Here is a 19060-nt window from a genome sequence, read left to right on the forward strand (position 1 = left end):
AGCAAAAATATGGCAATATCGCGAAATGATCAAGTATGACACATAGAATGGACCTGCTATCCCCGTTTGAATAAGAAAATCTCATTCCAGTAGGCCTTTAAGTTCCTGGGTTTTTTTTCACTCCCTTGTTTTGTCGCCATGGTTACTCATTGTATCCACCTGTCTCTGATTAGTGCTCGCCTGCTCACCTGCTTCTCGAGCACTAATCAGAGGCAGTATTTAAGCTCTGGTGTCATTGTGTTCCTTCCATGCTCTGTTCCTGCCACAGTAAGTCATACTCATTTTTCATGCCAAAGTTCATGTTGTTCTTTTATTATTATTTTTAAGGTTTTTTTGAGATAGGGACAGATACAAAAAATATAGAAATCTGAAACAATTATCCAATGTATGCATCATAGTGTTTGTAGCCAAAGCTAATTTACAACACTTGTCCCCAACAACAACAACACAGATCCAACATCATTAAAACAGGAAAATAAAAATAATAAGGCAAACATGAGTCGATAATAATGATAATAGAAATAATACAGACAAAGTGCAAACAAGATAAAAGCCAATAATAATGATAACAACAAAAAGTGCAGACTAGATAAAAAACAATTAGTAAAAACTAATCATACCCTTGATGCTAAGCGCCATGCAGGAGGAGCTAATTGGAAAACAAAGGTAAACAAAAAAGTACGTTAAAGATATAAACATGAATGTTATCTACCACATTTTACTAAGCTCTTCCTGCCAGTCAAACCTTCAGCGCGACTGTTAAGAAATGGAGCAACACTTGTGTAGTCAAAGCGATTAATCCCGAGATGAGGAGTTAAAGGGGAACATTATCACAATTTCAGAAGGGTTTAAACCAATAACAATCAGTTCCCAGTGGCTTATTTTATTTTTCTAAGTTTTTTTCTAAATTTTACCCATCATGGAATATCCCGAAAAAAGGCTTTAAAGTGCCTGATTTTCGCTATCTTAAATCCATCGTCCATTTTCCTGTGACGTCAGTTAGTGACGCCAACATGGCGGGTAGCACAGCAATATATAGCGACATTAGCTCGGATTCAGACTCGGATTTCAGCGGCTTAAGCGATTCAACAGATTACGCATGTATTGAAACGGATGGTTGGAGTGTGGAGGCAGATAGCGAAAACGAAATTGAAGAAGAAACTGAAGCTATTGAGTTAATAGATATTGAAGCTATTCGGCGATCGCTTTCCAACCAACGATTGAGTGTCGCAGGGTATCCGGACATCTCTGTGCCATGTCTGTCGTAGCATCGTCGGTAAAATGTGCAGGAGCAACTTAAATCCGTCGATTGGTAAGTGTTTGTTTGGCATTAAACGTGGGTGGAGTGAAAGGCTGGATGCAAATATAGCTACAAATGTACATACAGCTAGCCTAAATAGCATGTTAGCATTGATTAGCTGGCAGTCATGGTGCGGCCAAATATCATCGCCGGTAAAATGTGCAGGTGCAACTTAAATCCGCCGATTGGTAAGTGTTTGTTTGGCATTAAACGTGGGTGGAGTGAAAGGCTGGATGCAAATATAGCTACAAATGTACATACAGCTAGCCTAAATAGCATGTTAGCATCGATTAGCTGGCAGTCATGCCGCGACCAAATATGTCTGATTAGCACATAAGTCAATAACATCAACAAAACTCACCTTTGTGATTTCGTCGACTTTATCGTTGGAAATGCATCTGCTTTGAGTGTCGCAGGATATCCATACATCTCTGTGCCATGTCTGTCGTAGCATGGCTGGTAAAATGTGCAGACGAGGGACTTTCGGATCTTTTGACACTGGAGCAACTTAAATCCGTCGATTGGTAAGTGTTTGTTTGGCATTAATTGTGGGTGGAGGGAAAGGCTGGATGCAAATTTAGCTACAAATGTACATACAGCTAGCCTAAATAGCATGTTAGCATCGATTAGCTGGCAGTCATGCCGCGACCAAATATGTCTGATTAGCACATAAGTCAATAACATCAACAAAACTCACCTTTGTGATTTCGTCGACTTTATCGTTGGAAATGCATCTGCTTTGAGTGTTGCAGAGTATCCATACATCTCTGTGCCATGTCTGTCGTAGCATCGCTGGTAAAATGTGCAGACGAGGGACTTTCGGATCTTTTGACACTGGAGCAACTTAAATCCGTCGATTGGTAAGTGTTTGTTTGGCATTAATTGTGGGTGGAGGGAAAGGCTGGATGCAAATTTAGCTACAAATGTACATACAGCTAGCCTAAATAGCATGTTAGCATCGATTAGCTGGCAGTCATGCCGCGACCAAATATGTCTGATTAGCACATAAGTCAATAACATCAACAAAACTCACCTTTGTGATTTCGTCGACTTTATCGTTGGAAATGCATCTGCTTTGAGTGTCGCAGGGTATCCATACATCTCTGTGCCATGTCTGTCGTAGCATCGCTGGTAAAATGTGCAGAAGAGGGACTCTCGGATCTTTTGACACTGGAGCAACTTAAATCCGTCGATTGGTAAGTGTTTGTTTGGCATTAATTGTGGGTGGAGGGAAAGGCTGGATGCAAATATAGCTACAAATGAGGCATAACAATGCAATATGTATACACAGCTAGCCTAAATAGCATGTTAGCATCGATCGTGTTGTTACACCCTCCAAGGTACGGGGAAAAACGGAAAATAACAGAGCTGATTTGACTCGATGTTTGTAATGTGTTTGAGAAAATGGCGGATTGACTACCGTTGTGACGTCATCGCCCCGAGAGCAAATAATAGAAAAGCGTTTAATTTGCCAAAATTCACCCATTTGGACTTCGGTAATCAGTTAAAAGATAATATATGGTCTTTTTTCTGCAACATCAAGGTATATATTGACGCTTACATAGGTCTGGTGATAATGTTCCCCTTTAAAATAACGCTTTAATTCTTATTAAAGCAGCTTTTTCGTCCCCACACTGGACATAAATCATAGCAGACAGTTTGGAAATGTACGACCCCGGGTGTTGGCCAACATCCATTATGAAAGCAAAAGCCCGCGGCCAAAGAATCTTTAAATTAACAGGCCTAAAAAATTCAACAATCCTCAGCGAGGAAGAGCCGGGATGTGCGTTTTCATACGCGGTCCCGGGGAAAACAATTGTATTAATTGCCTCAAGCCCCGCTTGCTCATGCATATTTGACACTTTCCGCAGCTAATGGACGCCGCACGGCTTTCCTTTCTGCCGCCGCCTTTCTACACCAGCACTTTTTGAACTCACCTGACGCCAAAGTGACCCGGCGGGCCACGTTAACGAGAGATACACAACGCAGACGCACAACGGCGGCGGAAAGAGTCCATTTGAGGCTCGCCGTAATGGCCACTGAGAGCCCCTCGACGGCGTTGTCGGCGCAGGGGCATCGAACAACGGCTGATAACGCGCACTTGTGGAGGGGACAAGTGGCGCCTGATGATGATAGCGACGGTGAGCAGATAGCGACAACAACTTGTCATGTTTTTCCGGACGCCATGGCACCTGATATCGTTTCAAAGGACACAGGACTCCCCACTTGGATGGCACCGGGCAATGCATGATGGGAAACCACTGTGGAAAACAACTTGACCATATTTGGTAACGTGCTTTAAAACCAGCTGATAATGGAATAAATAGCCGCTTCAAACCAACATGGCCGTCCTGTGCATCTTAAAATGTAGGTTTATTACATTTTAGGAATGGCAATGGAATTTCATGTTAAAGACCATTCATGAAGGTAATTTTTTTATTGTTATGAATTATTGACCTACCGTATTTCCTTGAATTGCCGCCGGGGCGCTAATTAATTTAAAACCTCTTTTCACTCCTGCGCTTACCAAAGGCATGTGGTAAAAGTAAGCATGCGCTAATTATTTTAGAACCCCTTTCACTCCGGCACTTACCAAAGACATGCTGTAAAAATTTGAGTGTGATGTAAGCTTGGACCTTAAATCCTACTGAATAGCTCTTAATCTTCTTCCCTTTATGCGATTTCAAATTACCGGTATTGAAATCAGCCTCCTCCATTTTGAAAATGATGTGCGGCCCGAGGGTCATTTGTGGCCCCCAGCTAATTTGTTAATGGCCCCTTGCCCATTCTAAAAAAATACTATAAAAACAATTAAAACTTAGAGTGTAATAAAAGAGTAAACGGTGACATGTAACAAGAAAAAGTTGCAGTGTTGACACTAATAACAAAGCTGACCTGCTGAAGGCTCCAATTATTTCACTGGAACAATTTCGCTTTCAATTATTTTGGAGGGGATAATATTGTGTATTTTGTGCGAAACAAAGTTTTTTTTCACAAAAAGGGCATCAAACAAACATAAAAGTACAAAAACAATTATAAAATCTTATAATCAAGAGATCTACAGACTTAAGCGTTAAAAGTAAAAAAATATATAAATATACATTTTCCTTATCTTCAACACTTATTCTTTTATTATTGTTATGAATTATTGACCTATCGTATTTCCTTGAATTGCCGCCGGTGCGATAATTAATTTAAAACCTCTTCTCACTCCTGCGCTTACCAAAGGCATGTGGTAAAAGTAAGCATGCGCTAATTATTTTAGAACCTACATATATATATATATATATATGTATATATATATATATATAAGTATGTATATATATATAAGTATGTATATATAAGTATGTATATGTATATGTATATATATATATATATGTATATGTATAGATACATATATATATATGTATATATACTTTACATACAGTGTGTATATATGGGCTTTGAAGGTTGAAACGATGAACCCCATGAGCCTAACTTTTAAGTCTTTTTTATCATCTTTAAAATCCTTAAAATAAGACATGTTTTCTTTTCTTTCTAGATGATTGCGAACGATAGGCAAAATTCCCCCAAAAATTGCAGTCCCCCTTTTTGTTGAAGTGGAGTGATACTTGTTTTTAGCGACAGCCAGTGATCAAAACAATTCATTACGTTAAGATATTTAATTATATGTATTTTTTATCTCATTTTCATTTTTTTTTTTTGGTAACTTTTGCTCAACCATTATCATTCTGCTCATACAGTATAGCTCGGTTGAGGGTTCCAGGTTCGATCCTCGCTTCCGTCATCCGAGTCTCTGCCGTTGTGTCCTTGGGCAAGACACTTTACCCACCTGCTCCCGGTGCCACCCACACTGGTTTAAATGTAACTTAAACACTGGGTTTCACTATGTAAAAGCGCTATATAAATATAATTCACAATACAAAAAATTAAAATTATTGGTACATGCTTGTATTTCTTTATGTCATATATGAGTCGGTTCTTTCTTTCTCTTTTTGTTGTTGTTTTTTCTTTCTGCTGATTATGGCACAGGGGTGCGACCAGACAAGATCTGCTTATTCCCACTCCTTTTGGACGGTAAAATGTGTGCTTGTGAAAATTTAGCTAATACAACTTAAATTGAGTATCTAATTGTTGCTATTGTATTGTGCTGGTGTGTGCTGATTGGCTGGGGGAGATCACATGGCTTCTCCACTGCCTTAGCTCATTGCTGACCTGGATTTTGTGCATTTTTTTATTTTATTTTGTACCAAATCAGCACTTTTTCCTGCTTTAATTGCACCTTTTCCGACATGGGAAAAAAAACAAAAACAACAAAAAAAAAAACATAATTAAAACCGTAAATGATGGCTTTGTATTACCCGAAGCTGTGGTGTAAAACAATGGACACGCTTTGATTACCTGAGATGATCTCTTTTCTCTTAGAGACGAAGCTCTTGTACCCACGCCTCTGAAAGACAGAAAAGAAAACGGAAAAAAAAACTCTTGGCAAAAAGTCTCAAGGTCTTTGATGGCGACTCGTCGCCATTCATCAGGAAATAAAGCAGCAGAAGGCAAAATGGATGACTGATTGAAGTTGTAATGAAAGCTGTCAGGCTGCGTTATGCAAATGAGAGACATGAAGTTATTTTCCTCTCCTTTTAAAGCAGCCTCACAGATAACATCCTTTAAAGAAGCCTGGGGGCCAAAAACACTTTGTCCAAACTATACGCCAAACCATCCCTGCTTGGCTAAAACCCGTAGTTTTTGGTTGTACTTACAGGCCCAGCAGGGGTTCTGCATCCTGCATGGCAAGCTGCGCTCCACACCAAACCGACAAATAGGGGAGCAGGGGGCGTGTCTTCCTCCAGCGCCATGGTTGCTCGCCATGTCCACTACACAGAAAGACGTAGCAAGGATTAGCCTGGCTAATATCACGTTTAGCGCCGATTAATCACAAACCCCGTTTCCATATGAGTTGGGAAATTGTGTTAGATGTAAATATAAACGGAATACAATGATTTGCAAATCATTTCAACCTATATTCAGTTGAATATGCCCCAAAGACAACATATTTGATGTTCAAACTGATAAACATCCATCCATTTTTCTACCGCTTATTCCCTTTGGGGTCGCGGGCCCAACACAGATAGACAGACAACATTCACACTCACATTCACACACTAGGGACCATTTAGTGTTGCCAATAAACCTATCCCCAGGTGCATGTCTTTGGAAGTGGGAGGAAGCCGGAGTACCCGGAGGGAACCCACGCAGTCACGGGGAGAACATGCAAACTCCACACAGAAAGATCCCGAGGCCGGGATTGAACCCTGACTACTCAGGACCTTCGTATTGTGAGGCGGCTGCACTAACCCCTCTTCCACCGTGAAGCCGCAAATAATCATCAACTTTAGAATTTGATGCCAGCAACACGTGACAAAGAAGTTGGGAAAGGGGGCAATAAATACTGATAAAGTTGTGGAATGCTCATCAATTACTTATTCGGAACATCACACAGGTGTGCAGACTAATTGGGAACAGGTGGGTGCCATGATTTGGTATAAAAACAGCTTCCCAAAAAATGCTTAGTCTTTCACAAGAAAGGATGGGGCGAGGTACACCACTTTGTCCACAACTGTGTGAGCAAATAGTCAAACAGTTTAAGAACAACGTTTCTCAAAGTGCAATTGCAAGAAATTTAGGGATTTCAACGTCTTCGGTCCATAAAATCATCAAAAGGTTCAGAGAATGTGGAGAAATCACTCCACGTAAGCGGCATGGCCGGAAACCAACATTGAATGACCGTGACCTTCGATCCCTCAGACGGCACCGTATCAAAACCCGACATCAATCTCTAAAGGATATCACCACATGGGCTCAGGAACGCTTCAAAAAACCACTGTCACTAAATACAGTTTGTCGCTACATCTGTAAGTGCAAGTTAAAGGGGAACATTATCACCAGACCTATGTAAGCGTCAATATATACCTTGATGGTGCAGAAAAAAGACCATATGTTTTTTTAACAGATTTTCCAACTCTAAAAGGGTGAATTTGGCGATGGAAACGCCTTTCAATTGTTCGCTGTCGGAGCAATGACCTTTCACCCGTGACGTCACAATGGGAAGCAATCCGCCATTTTCTCAAAAACATTACACACAAGTCAAATCAGCTCTGTTATTTTCCGTTTTTTCGACTGATTTCCGTACCTTGGAGACATCATGCCTCGTCTGTGTGTTGTCAGAGGATGTAACAACACGAACAGGGACGGATTCAAGTTATGGATGTAAATCTAACTCCAGTTAGATTTACATCTAACAGGAGTTAGATGTAAATCCGGAGTATTTATAATTTATAATCCGGAAAATACAGTTTACAGATTTCTTTAACACAATGCGGCCACCAGAGGTGGGTAGTAACGCGCTACATTTACTCCGTTACATCTACTTGAGTAACTTTTGGGATAAATTGCACTTCTACGAGTAGTTTTTATGCAACATACTTTTACTTTTACTTGAGTATATTTATAGAGAGGAAACGCTACTTTTACTCCGCTCCATTTATTTACAATCAGCTCGCTACTCGCTACTTTTTTTTATCGATCTGTTAATGCTAGCTGTTTGTTTTGATTTTGTCAGACACGCATTCAAAGTAGGAACTGCGCATGCCTGCGTTTCACCAATCAAATGCAGTCACTGGTGACGTTGGACCAATCAAACAAAACCAGGCAGTCACGTGACCGTCACACGTCGAATCCGACCCTAAAAAAGTTGAAAAACTTATTGGGGTGTTACCATTTAGTGGTCAATTGTACAGAATGTGTACTGAACTGTGCAATCTACTAATAAAAGTATCAATCAATCAATCAAAAGTGTAAAGGAAAAAAGACACTTTTTATTTCAACCGTACTTCCCGTCAAAAGCCTAAAGACTGATCGCACAGTTCCTGTCTTCACAATAAAAGTGTCGCTCCAACTCGCCTGCGCTAACAAAATAAGAGTCTCCCAAAGCCAGCGCAAACAAGCTAGCAAGGTACAGAGTTTGCCGCCAATGTGTTTCTTGTAAACGAATATGGAAGCTGGACAAATAAGATGCCGAAAACCAACGACTTTCATGATGTATTAGACAGAAAAGAGGAACTTTTTTTCTCCTCCATTTCAAAATGTGGACATTATCAGCACTATACTGTCTGATTCCAATCAATGCAAGTCATCAGAATCAGGTAATACACCAACTTATATTCTTGTCTTCATGAAAGATAGGAATCTATATGTTAAACATGCATGTATATTCATTAAAACACCTTTAACATGTCAACAAAAACGGCAAAATAATTAACTAAAATATATATATATATATATATATATATATTTATATGATATGTGTGTGTATATGTATATATGAGGTAGATCACCTCGACTTGGTCATTTATTAAGTAATTGATTAACGTTGAAAAACTTATTGGGGTGTTACCATTTAGTGGTCAATTGTGCGGAATATGTACTGTACTGTGCAATCTACTAATAAAAGTTTCAGTCAATCAATCAAAAGTGTAAAGAAAAAAAGACACTTTTTATTTCAACCGTACTTCCCGTCAAAAGCCTAAAGACAGATCGCACACTTCCTGTCTTCACAATAAAAGTGCCGCTCCATCACGCCTGCGGTAACAAAATAAGAGTCTCCGAAAGCCAGCGCAAACAAGCGAGCAAGGTACAGAGTTTGCCGCCAATGTATTTCTTGTAAACGAATATGGAAGCTGGACAAATAAGATGCCGAAAACCAACGACTTTCATGTGGTATTAGACAGAAAAGAGGAACTTTAATTCTCCTCCATTTGAAAATGTGGACATTATCAGCACTATACTGTCTGATTCCAATCAATGCAAGTCATCAGAATCAGGTAATACACCAACTTATATTCTTGTCTTCATGAAAGATAGGAATCTATATGTTAAACATGCATGTATATTCATTAAAACACCTTTAACATGTCAACAAAAACGGCAAAATAAATAACTAAAATATATATATATATATATATATATATATATATTTATATGATATGTGTGTAGGTATATGTATATATGAGGTAGATCACCTCGACTTGGTCATTTATTAAGTAATTGATTAACGTTGAAAAACGTATTGGGGTGTTACCATTTAGTGGTCAATTGTACGGAATATGTACTGTACTGTGCAATCTACTAATAAAAGTATCAATCAATCAATCAAAAGTGTAAAGGAAAAAAGACACTTTTTATTTCAACCGTACTTCCCGTCAAAAGCCTAAAGACTGATCGCACACTTCCTGTCTTCACAATAAAAGTGCCGCTCCAACTCGCCTGCGCTAACAAAATAAGAGTCTCCGAAAGCCAGCGCAAACAAGCGAGCAAGGTACAGAGTTTGCCGCCAATGTATTCCTTGTAAACGAATATGGAAGCTGGACAAATAAGATGCCGAAAACCAACGACTTTCATGATGTATTAGACAGAAAAGAGGAACTTTTTTTCTCCTCCATTTCAAAATGTGGACATTATCTGCACTATAGTGTCTGATTCCAATCAATGCAAGTCATCAGAATCAGGTAATACACCAACTTATATTCTTGTCTTCATGAAAGATAGGAATCTATATGTTAAACATGCATGTATATTCATTAAAACACCTTTAACATGTCAACAAAAACGGCAAAATAATTAACTAAAATATATATATATATATATATATATATATATTTATATGATATGTGTGTGTATATGTATATATGAGGTAGATCACCTCGACTTGGTCATTTATTAAGTAATTGATTAACGTTGAAAAACTTATTGGGGTGTTACCATTTAGTGGTCAATTGTACGGAATATGTACTGTACTGTGCAATCTACTAATAAAAGTTTCAGTCAATCAATCAAAAGTGTAAAGAAAAAAAGACACTTTTTATTTCAACCGTACTTCCCGTCAAAAGCCTAAAGACTGATCGCACACTTCCTTTCTTCACAATAAAAGTGCCGCTCCATCACGCCTGCGGTAACAAAATAAGAGTCTCCGAAAGCCAGCGCAAACAAGCTAGCAAGCTACGGAGTTTGCCGCCAATGTGTTTCTTGTAAACGAATATGGAAGCTGGACAAATAAGATGCCGAAAACCAACGACTTTCATGTGGTATTAGACAGAAAAGAGGAACTTTTTTTCTCCTCCATTTCAAAATGTGGACATTATCTGCACTATAGTGTCTGATTCCAATCAATGCAAGTCATCAGAATCAGGTAATACACCAACTTATATTCTTGTCTTCATGAAAGATAGGAATCTATATGTTAAACATGCATGTATATTCATTGAAACACCTTTAACATGTCAACAAAAACGGCAAAATAATTAACTAAAATATATATATATATATATATATATATATTTATATGATATGTGTGTGTATATGTATATATGAGGTAGATCACCTCGACTTGGTCATTTATTAAGTAATTGATTAACGTTGAAAAACGTATTGGGGTGTTACCATTTAGTGGTCAATTGTACGGAATATGTACTGTACTGTGCAATCTACTAATAAAAGTTTCAGTCAATCAATCAAAAGTGTAAAGAAAAAAAGACACTTTTTATTTCAACCGTACTTCCCGTCAAAAGCCTAAAGACTGATCGCACACTTCCTGTCTTCACAATAAAAGTGCCGCTCCAACTCACCTGCGCTAACAAAATAAGAGTCTCCGAAAGCCAGCGCAAACAAGCGAGCAAGGTACAGAGTTTGCCGCCAATGTATTTCTTGTAAACGAATACGGAAGCTGGACAAATAAGATGCCGAAAACCAACGACTTTCATGTGGTGTTAGACAGAAAAGAGGAACTTTTTTTCTCCTCCATTTCAAAATGTGGACATTATCAGCACTATACTGTCTGATTCCAATCAATGCAAGTCATCAGAATCAGGTAATACACCAACTTATATTCTTGTCTTCGTGAAAGATAGGAATCTATATGTTAAACATGCATGTATATTCATTAAAACACCTTTAACATGTCAACAAAAACGGCAAAATAAATAACTATATATATGACATGTGTATGTATATATGAGGTAGATCACCTCGACTTGGTCATTTATTAAGTAATTGACAAGAGTTGAAAAACTTATTGGGGTGATACCATTTAGTGGTCAATTGTACGGAATATGTACTGTACTGTGCAATCTATTAATACAAGTTTCAATCAATCAATCAATCGATGAATGCCTACTGAGGCTATGGTGCTGTTAAGTTATTGTGGCTCAATTTGCCTTAATTTTTTTATTTTAATTTATTATTATTTAATATATAATATTGTTTTAGTTGCTTAAATATTCCTGGCTATGAATTTGCTCATTGCTATTTTTATGTTTTTGTGCATTATTTGTTGCCGTAATCATTAAACAAACAGGTTACTCATCAGTTACTCAGTACTTGAGTAGTTTTTTCACAACATACTTTTTACTTTTACTCAAGTAAATATTTGGATGACTACTCCTTACTTTTACTTGAGTAATAAATCTCTAAAGTAACAGTACTCTTACTTGAGTACAATTTCTGGCTACTCTACCCACCTTTGGCGGCCACCGAGTTAAAAAAGTTTGGGGACCCCTGCTCTCTATAATTGGTCTGCTTTTAGAAGTGAGAAAGTTGTATGGGAACACCTCTAAGGGTGCCAATGATGCTCTAATTTGACAGTTTGTGACCAACGTGAGACTAATGCTTGTCAAGGTAATCCAGCGGCGTAATCCAATCACGTTTAATCCCCTGTCAAAGTTGTTTTGAAGTTCTTTAAAATTCTATCATTTAGAGCAGGGGCGCTCACACTTTTTCTGCAGGTGAGCTACTTTTCAATTGACCAAGTCGAGGAGATCTACCTCATTCCTATTTATAATTTATATTTATGAAAGAGACATTTTTGTTAACAAGTTAATGGTGTTTAATGATAATACAAGCATGTTTAACACACATAGATTCCTTTCTTTCATGAAGACAAGAATATAAGTTGGTGTATTACCTGATTCTGATGACTTGCATTGATTGGAATCAGACAGTGGTGCTGATAACGTCCGCATTTTCAAATGGAGGAAAAAAAAAAGTCCTCCTTTCTGTCCAATACCACATGAAAGTGGTTGGATTTGGCATCTCATTTGTCCAACTTGCATACTCCTTTTTAAACACTTTGTTATGAGAGTAGCATATGTGTGTGGCCCTTTAATGTCTGGCAGCAGGTGAGTGACGTCAGTGAGTGTGCGGGTGGGCAAGCAAGTGAGAAAGCGGTCGCTGAGGGCGGGGGAGAAATACATTGGCATCAAACTCCGTAGCTTGCTAGCTTTCTGAGACTCTTATTTTGTTAGCACAGGCAGGATGAAACAGGTCTTTTATGGTGAAGACAGGAAGTGTGCAGTCGCTCTTTAGAGTTTTGACAGTAGGTACGGAGTCTCTAGAAATAAAATGTGTTTCTCTGCGTCCGCCCTGTTAGTGATTTTTTTCTTAAATATGAGCTCGCAGCAGCCAGCGTCATCTCACAAGATCCTCGGGTGCCGAGAATGTCAAACAACTGACGAAAGTGAAGTCTTGGTATGATTGATGATTGCTCATTTTTATGTACATTTTTTAATGCCTGGCTTGAGATCGACTGACACACCCTCCGAGATCGACCAGTCGATCGCGATCGACGTAATGGGCACCCCTGGTTTAGAGTTTGTCCGACTTAAAGGCCTACTTACACCCACTACTAGTGACCACGCAGTCAGATAGTTTATATATCAATGATGAAATATTAACATTGCAACACATGACAATACGGCCGCTTTAGTTTACTAAATTGCAATTTTAAATTTTCCCGCAAGTTTCTTGTTGAAAACGTCGCAGAATGATGACACGTGCGCGTGACGTCACGGACTGTCAGGACATATTAGCGCTGCACAAAAGTCGTCTGCTTTAATCGCATAATTACACAGTATTCTGGACATCTGTGTTGCTGAATCTTTTGCAATTTGTTCAATTAATAATGGAGACGATAAAGAACAATGCTGTTGGTGGAAAGCGGTGTATTGCAGCTCTATTTAGCACCGAGACACAGCCGATGTTTCTTTGTTTGTTGTGAAACAGAGCGGTCAAGCGAACATGTTTTCTCTACTTCAACCAGCATGTTTTTGGATGGGAAAATTGTGATATATATCTTACCGGGGACATCATTGGATTATTCGTCCTCCTGCAGTAGCTGTCAAAAAAGGCAGCTGTGAGTTTGGCCCCTCGGCTTCTCTCTGACACACTGCGTGTTCACCGCAGCCATCCGACCTCAAGGTATGACTTTACAATCTTTACAATCTCACTAATGTTAGGAACTCGCATGGCTGCAGTTGTGTGTCCCCGATGATGCAAGAATCCAGGAGAGAGGAGTGAAGGTAAGAAAATAATTTAATACTCATAAGAAACGGAAATAAACATAAAGCAGTCTTGTATAGTAAGTTCACCAAACATAGATTATCTTCGAGCACTGAGGACTGCTCGAGGGAAACATAAATAGGTACTAGTTTGATTGACAGCAGGTGTGAACCGCTTTCAATCAACAAAAAGAGAAAAACAACAGTGCTCCGTAAATAAAACAGGAAATACCACAAAATAAGATCAATGAACAGGAAGTAAATTCAAAAACACGGAAAACTAACAGAAATAAAGTGACAGATTGTCACAAGTAAAACACTATTAAAACAATAAGCAGATAAGGGATCTTCCAGAATTATCCTAGTAAATGTGTCTAATTACATCTGAAACGCTCACACTGCCACTTCCCAGCGCCGTCGCTTTTTTATATTTTTTTCTAGTCGTCCACTATCAATATCCTAATTCACAAATCTTTCATCCTCGCTCAAATTAATGGGGAAATTGTCGCTTTCTCGATCCGAATTGCTCTTAGTGCTGGTGGCTCCCATTATAAACAATGTGAATATGTGTGGAGCCCTGCAACTAGTGACCTCACGTGCACATACTTCCGGTAAAGGCAGGGCTTTTCTATTAGCAACCAAAAGTTGCAAACTTTATCGTGGATGTTCTCTACTCAATTCTTTCAGCAAAAATTTGGCAATATCGCGAAATGATCAAGTATGACACATAGAATGGACCTGCTATCCCTGTTTAAATAAGAAAATCTCATTTCAGTAGGGGACGGCGTGGCGCAGTGGAAGAGTGGCCGTGCACAACCCGAGGGTCCCTGGTTCAATTCCCACCTAGTACCAACTTCGTCACGTCCGTTGTGTCCCGAGCAAGACACTTCACCCTTGCTCCTGATGGGTCCTGGTTGGCGCCTTGCATGGCAGCTCCCTCCATCAGTGTGTGAATGTGTGTGTGAATGTGTAAATGTGGAAGTAGTGTCAAAGCGCTTTGAGTACCTTGAAGGTAGAAAAGCGCTATACAAGTACAACCCTTTTATCATTTATCATTAAAGGCCTACTTACACCCACTACTAGCGACCACGCAGTCTGATAGTTTATATATCAATGATGAAATATTAACATTGCAACACATGCCAATACGGCCGCTTTAGTTTACTAAATTGCAATTTTAAATTTCCCGGGAGTTTCGTCTTGAAAACGTCGTGTAATGATGACGTGTACGCAAGACGTCACGGGTTTTTAGGAAGTATGAGCGCTGCACACACACACAGCTAAAAGTCGTCTGCTTTAACGGCATAATTACACAGTATTTTGGACATCTGTGTTGCTGAATCTTATGCAATTTCTTCAATTAATATTGGAGAAGTCACAGTAGAAAGATGGAGTTGGGAAGCTTTAGCCTTTAGCCACACAAACACACGGTGATTCCTTGTTTAAAATTCCTGGAGGTGAAACTTTACTATGGATCAGAGCGCGGTCAAGCGAACATGAATCACGACGGAATGTCAACCAGCAGGTTTCTGTGAGAAAATTGTGGTTAAAAAGTCGCTTCTTACCGGAGAAAAGCTGAGCTTGTGTCGTCCATGCAGCTGCCGTCGACTCCCCTGAGACATTGGCGTCAACACACCCGTGGACGTACACCTCTGACTATCAGGTACTATTTAACTCACTAAAACACTAACAACACAATAGAAAGATAAGGGATTTCCCCTGCCCCAAGTGGAGGAGTTCAAGTACCTAGGAGTCTTGTTCACGAGTGAGGGAAGAGTGGATCGTGAGATCGACAGGCGGATCGGTGCGGCGTCTTCAGTAATGCGGACGTTGTACCGATCCGTTGTGGTGAAGAAGGAGCTGAGCCGGAAGGCAAAGCTCTCAATTTACCGGTCGATCTACGTGTATGGATCGGTTCGCAGCTGAGTGTGAAGCGACCGGAATGAGAATCAGCACCTCCAAGTCTGAGTCCATGGTTCTCGCCCGGAAAAGGGTGGAATGCCATCTCCGGGTTGGGGAGGAGACCCTGCCCCAAGTGGAGGAGTTCAAGTACCTAGGAGTCTTGTTCACGAGTGAGGGAAGAGTGGATCGCGAGATCGACAGGCGGATCGGTGCGGCGTCTTCAGTAATGCGGACGTTGTACCGATCCGTTGTGGTGAAGAAGGAGCTGAGCCGGAAGGCAAAGCTCTCAATTTACCGGTCGATCTATGTTCCCATCCTCACCTATGGTCATGAGCTTTGGGTCATGACCGAAAGGATAAGATCACGGGTACAAGCGGCCGAAATGAGTTTCCTCCGCCGTGTGGCGGGTCTCTCCCTTAGAGATAGGGTGAGAAGCTCTGCCATCCGGGAGGAACTCAAAGTAAAGCCGCTGCTCCTCCACATGGAGAGGAGCCAGATGAGGTGGTTCGGGCATCTGGTCAGGATGCCACCCGAACGCCTCCCTAGGGAGGTGTTTAGGGGACGCCCAACCGGTAGGAGGCCACGGGGAAGACCCAGGACACGTTGGGAAGACTATGTCTACCAGCCGGCCTGGGAACGCCTCGGGATCCCCCGGGAAGAGCTAGACGAAGTGGCTGGGGAGAGGGAAGTCTGGGTTTCCCTGCTTAGGCTGTTGCCCCCGCGACCCGACCTCGGATAAGCGGAAGAAGATGGATGGATGGGATTTCCCAGAATTATCCTATTAAATGTGTCTAAAAACATCGGAATCCGTCCCAATGCAATCGTGTTTTGTTTTTTTAACATGTTTTTTATTTATTTTTTTTCTCTAGTCCGTCGCTATCAATATCCTCAAACACGAATCTTTCATCCTCGCTCAAATCAATGGGGAAATTGTTTCCTCGGTCCAAAAAAGTACTTTTTGTTGGAGGCTCCCATTAAAATTAATGTGAATATGTGAGGAGCCCCCACATGTGCGACGTCATCGTCTGCGACTTCCGGTAGAGGCAGGGCTTTTCTCTTTGCACCGAAAGTTGCAAACTTTATCGTGGATGTTCTCTACTAAATCCTTTCAGCAAAAATATGATAACATCGCGAAATGATCAAGTATGACACATAGAATGGACCTACTATCCCCGTTTGAATAAAAAAATCTCATTTCAGTAGGCCTTTAAAGCGTTCATTTTTGGAGCATGTGTTTTTGTTTGCTGTTTAATTGTTGCCAAAGTGCCAAAAGCGTGGTAATTATTCTCAGCAGTGACTCTTGCAGATTGAACCATTAATATCTCATTCTCTCTCGCGCGGCGCCGTCACCTCGCTGAAGCCCATTAAGAAGAGCGGTGGAATAACAAGAAAACGCAGTCGGAGGTTCTTCCATTTTTAAAACGCCGAGGAGGACTTTTGAGTGGCTTCCCCCTGCTGGAGCCGGCGGCGAGCAGCTGGTGGCTGTCGGCAGACGTCCACGCTGGCCGCCTCTTCCGACAACTGACGTCCCAGCTGCTCTCGGTTTAGCCATCAAGTTAGCATCGTTTGGCGTTCAATCACTTTTTTCAATAATATCTTCCCACCCCTCCTTAAGATGCACAAAACGTCTAACTTCCCCCCCTTCTTTCCCGCCCCCTCAAACATTAATTGGCAGACGTGATGTCGTAATCCCACCACGGGATTACGGCGAGCACATAATCACGCAGAGTGTCAACATCTGCATGGAATCATGCCGTAATCTCGGCGGACTATTTTCAGACCTTTTTCCTCGACAAGATTAAGCGCTTGAAATCCTCGAGCCGTTCCTACGAATGAAACGCCCCTGCAACAGGAACAGGAGACCACTGCCAAGGCCTCCAACGCTAATTTGGAATAATTACAACACCCCTGCGTACGTCTGAAGTTAGTCAAGATTCACGCATAATTCACAGAGGATTTATGGAAACATTTTTATTAACTTTGGAAAAAAAAAACAACCTTTACAACCTTTTTGCCTGGCCCCTGCACATAATCAGCAGTAAGTAATGCACAACACGCATAACAAACAAATACATAATTACTTAAACAAATACAGGCAAATACTTAAAAAATTCTACTTTTTGTCATGTCTTAGATTAGATTAGATTAGATTAGATAGTACTTCCGCATTGCCGGCAGTAAATCGGACACGTTTCCAGTGAGGGTTGGACTCCGCCAAGGCTGTCCTTTGTCACCGATTCTGTTCATAACTTTTATGGACAGAATTTCTTGGCGCAGTCAAGGCATTGAGGGGTTCCGGTTTGGTGACCGCAGGATTAGGTCTCTGCTTTTTGCAGATGATGTGGTCCTGATGGCTTCATCTGACCGGGATCTTCAGCTCTCGCTGGATCGGTTCGCAGCAGAGTGTGAAGCGACCGGAATGAGAATCAGCACCTCCAAGTCCGAGTCCATGGTTCTCGCCCGGAAAAGGGTGGAGTGCCATCTCCGGGTTGGGGAGGAGACCCTGCCCCAAGTGGAGGAGTTCAAGTACCTAGGAGTCTTGTTCACGAGTGAGGGAAGAGTGGATCGTGAGATCGACAGGCGGATCGGTGCGGCGTCTTCAGTAATGCGGACGTTGTACCGATCCGTTGTGGTGAAGAAGGAGCTGAGCCGGAAGGCAAAGCTCTCAATTTACCGGTCGATCTACGTTCCCATCCTCACCTATGGTCATGAGCTTTGGGTCATGACCGAAAAGGATAAGATCACGGGTACAAGCGGCCCAAATGAGTTTCCTCCACCGTGTGGCGGGTCTCTCCCTTTAGAGATAGGGTGAGAAGTTCTGCAATTCGGGAGGAACTCAAAGTAAAGCCGAGGTGGTTCGGGCATCTGGTCAGGATGCCACCCGAACACCGCCCTAGGGAGGTGTTTGGGGCACCTCCAACACGTAGGAGGCCACGGGGAAGACCCAGGACACGTTGGGAAGACTATGTCTCCCGGCTGGCCTGGGAACGCCTCGGGATCCCCCGGCAAGAGCTAGACGAAGTGGCTGGGGAGAGGGAAGTCTGGGTTTCCCTGCTTAGGCTGTTGCCCCCGCGACCCGACCTCGGATAAGCGGAAGTAGATGGATGGATGGATGGATAGATAGTACTTTATTTATTCCTTCAGGAGAGTTCCTTCAGGAAAATAAAAATTCTCAGCACAATCCCATTCAATATCAGACAAACATTACAGGGAGACAGAACAGGATCGCTGACGGGTCTGCCGGCTTCCAGCGCCCCTTACAAAAAAGATGAGATACAGGTAAACAAGGGCGGGGAATGGGAGAAAAAAATATCAATCAATCAATGTTTACTTATATAGCCCTAAAACACTAGTGTCTCAAAGGGCTGCACAAACCACAACACAAATCACTACGACATCCTTGGTTGGCCCACATAAGGGCAAGGAAAACTCACACCCAATAAAATAAAATAAAAAAATCGGTCTAAGCCTG

At 41.2% G+C, this 19060-nt stretch overlaps 1 long non-coding RNA gene across 1 annotated transcript; it reads left to right on the top strand.

Moving 5' to 3' along the window:
• The first annotated feature begins 205 nt into the window (after positions 1-205).
• On the top strand, positions 206-3632 carry LOC133559829 (uncharacterized). Its single transcript, XR_009808279.1, has 4 exons — positions 206-267; positions 2088-2160; positions 2424-2496; positions 3172-3632. It is a non-coding gene; the product is annotated as an uncharacterized LOC133559829 (long non-coding RNA).
• Positions 3633-19060: the final 15428 nt, after the last annotated feature.

The sequence above is a fragment of the Nerophis ophidion genome, linkage group LG10 (assembly GCF_033978795.1).
Source record: "Nerophis ophidion isolate RoL-2023_Sa linkage group LG10, RoL_Noph_v1.0, whole genome shotgun sequence".
NCBI classification, from domain to species: domain Eukaryota; kingdom Metazoa; phylum Chordata; class Actinopteri; order Syngnathiformes; family Syngnathidae; genus Nerophis; species Nerophis ophidion.